This window comes from Stenella coeruleoalba (genome assembly GCF_951394435.1).
Source record: "Stenella coeruleoalba genome assembly, chromosome: 3".
Classification (NCBI taxonomy): Eukaryota; Metazoa; Chordata; class Mammalia; order Artiodactyla; family Delphinidae; genus Stenella; species Stenella coeruleoalba.
Genome location: NC_137148.1, coordinates 7,269,874 through 7,273,086, shown reverse-complemented (window position 1 = coordinate 7,273,086; position 3,213 = coordinate 7,269,874). Strand labels below are relative to the sequence as shown.

General features: G+C 37.2%; 1 pseudogene across 1 annotated transcript; it reads right to left on the bottom strand.

The window, feature by feature from the left end:
- Positions 1-237: 237 nt before the first annotated feature.
- Positions 238-1,390, bottom strand: LOC307184351 (methionine aminopeptidase 1-like; annotated as a pseudogene). The gene has a single exon. The product of its transcript is annotated as a methionine aminopeptidase 1-like (transcript).
- Between the last annotated feature and the right edge of the window lie 1,823 nt (positions 1,391-3,213).

The following is a 3,213-nucleotide window of genomic DNA, read 5'->3' as shown; positions in this document are numbered from 1 at the left end:
TTTTTTTGTGGGGAGAGGGGAACATTGAGAAGAATGGAGAAATGCTTCCTTTATTCTTCTTGGCTTTTTCAGACCCAAGACAAGTTCTTGAGGACACACATCAAATGCTGTAGTCCTTCCTTATCTATAATCAAAACAAAACAAGTAATTAAAAAATTTCATCTTCTATTCTGTACTCTCAATAAAATGCAAAGTACAGCCAGAAGTTATCACCAAGATGTACCATCTCAGGAGAAATTAAAATTGGGACATGAAATGAGGCCACGAGCTATCGAGTCACGCGGTTAGGATTTCATAGCTAGTGTCCGTGACCAGCAGGTTGTGCTCAAACTGGGCAGACAGCTTCCCATCTCTCATCACTGCTGTCCAGCCATCCATCCAGGTTTCATCTTGCCTTCCACCTTCACAAATTATTGGCTCAATTGTAAATATGTGGCTGGCCTTCATCACTCCAGCTGCTTTATTTTTGGCCTAGTGAGGTGCATTGAGGGCTGTATGAAAAAGTTTGTGGATTCCATGCCCACAATAGCTTTGAACAACTGAAAATTCATTTGCTTGGTCATGCTTCTGGATAATGTTTCCCAATTCTCTGTATTGAACACCAAGTTTCACTGCATCAGTGGCTTGCATCAGGCACTCACACGTGGTCTGAACAAGTTTCCATGCTTGCTCATCCACGTCTCAAACAAAAAACATCTCATTCAGGTCCTCATGATAAACATTGTGATAAAGAGTGATGTTCACATTAACAATATCACCTTCTTGCAAGGGCCATCTGTCTGGAATTCCATGGCAGATCACTTCATTCACTGAAGTACAACAAGACTTTGGAAAATTATAATAATTCAGGGGAGAAGGATAGCAATTTCTTGCAATGCATGCTAAGTGTACAGCATGATCTATTTCTTCAGTAGTTTCACCTGGTTTAATCACCCCAGCATCAATGTCCACATAGTCTTCTCTAGCAAGCCTACATAGCAGTAGCATCCCTTCTATATCTTCAGATGAGAGTAACTTAACTTGAGAAGTACCTTTAAGAGCCTGCTCAGATTCAGACAGGGTGATCAGCATAATCTGGTCTTGGACTATGACTTGGCACTGGCCTTGATATCAGTGGATAATGTGGTCTGAGTTTACTAGTATATCAATAACATGCCCATGGGTCAGTGTTGATATCCCCTTCCACAGTCCAGGAAGACACTTCTTGCTTGGCCTTTTCATCTTTTACTTTCATATGTAGTAACTTGTGAGTAACCCAACTTCCTTGAAAACATTCCCGTGAGCGGAAGTACGAGTCCTGGATGCCCAGCTTGATGCAGGTGGGACACTGGAGCTTGGCCTCGCTGCTGCAACCATCCGTCTCGCACACACGCATCTCCAAGGCTGCCATGCTGCCTGGCTGCTGGAGGACCCCCTCACCGAGCTCCTCCCAGCTTTGGCTTCCTCTTTTCAGACTCAAAATATGGTGCACACAAGAGAGCAGCCATAGTTTCTTTTCTCAGCTCCCAACAGCAGTACCTACCCACACCCCCCGTCTAGTCTGTTAATGCTTTTACCACCACCACAATTCATATTCAAATATATAATATTTTTTGGTTCACATCAAAAGTGCATAATTATGAGAGTGTATTTTATTAATATGGTTATATTAGTCTTAATTTTCAAAATTGCGTCTTATGATTAGCACATTTGAAATTGTTAACAACTTTGACTCTTTTCCATAGATCATAATAGTTTTAATAGAAAAAATATTATTTCTCTAAGTGCCATAGTACCTGCTAACCTAAGAGCAAAATCTGTTCAGTAGAGCGTATTCTCAACACAAAAATATTTAAAGTGAATGTGTGAATATTTCCCATGTACAAAGAGCACCTTCAGTTTTCCAGAGTACTATTCCTTGTGTTTACGATTTTTTGAAAGTTTTGTCAAGTCTAAATGCCGAAAGTCCACAGGTATTTTAATATTCTGTTGCAGTACTTAGTAATAACATATCAAATTAAAAATGGAAACTCCACCAAAAGACTCTTCCCACAAGGCCAAGTATTCCACAGTGCAATTATAAATCTATGTATGTTGTAGTCTCTTCCATGTTTTCATAGAGATAAATGCTTTCTACATGTAAACTTCATTTTCCCTACCTGGAACTCACTCAAAGCTTTCAAAGTTGATGTCTTTCGATCCAACATTTATTTGATATTTGATTAACTATTTCCAAACGGGTTTTAACAAAAACAAGCAAAACATAGAGGACTTGTTTATTTAAAAAAAATTAGTGTCATGTAGAACATATAGGTTTATTTATGGGGTTAGATGACAACCAAAGGAGAAGCTGGATGTACACTGTGGAAGTCTGGCTCAAACATCTGAATTTATTTTCATACAACCATTAACAATACTTCTTTAAAAATAAAAAATCCAGGACTAATGCCAAACTGGACAAGTTGATTGGACAATAGGAAAAATGAGACCATACTTGGTAAATCATGGTGAGAGTCGACACCGTTCTGAGTAAAGAAGAAACCTCCATCTATACTCATTGTTGCTTCTCAGGTATGAAGTAGTCTAACTTATCAGCTAAGCAGAAATCCTCATTCTTCCTTCTTCCTGCACCAGACTACAGCATGTTGATTAGACTAATCTCAGTAAATTTTCCCTGAAACAAGCATATTCTTCAAATCTATAATATAATGTGAAGTTGCTTTACATTGATTTTATTTTTTAGTAATCTCAAATTCTTTCAGGAAATCATGAGAACTGATAGTAACTTTTATTCACTCTGAAAGAATCTGCTGTAATGGAAACAAATCTAATGTATCCCATCAAAGTTTTCCTGTAAATTTCCTTAGATAAATACTTCTGCCTTTGACATAGGCAAAATAATACCAAGTTTGCACAATTTATTCCAAAAATTAGAAGCAAAAGAATACTTCCTAACCTACTATCCAAGTCCAGCATTACTCTAACAATAAAATCAGATGAAGACATCATAAGAAAACTGCACAACAATATCTCTCATGAATGTAAACAAAATGATTCTCAAAACATATTAGCAAATTTTACCTGACAATATATAGAAAGTATTATATATCATGACCCAAGTGACATTTTTTTTCCAAGTATGCAAGACTGGCTCATAGTTCAAAAATCAGTGTAATTTATCATATATAAAAAATAAAAATCTTATGACTTTATCAACTGATGCAGAAAAAGCAA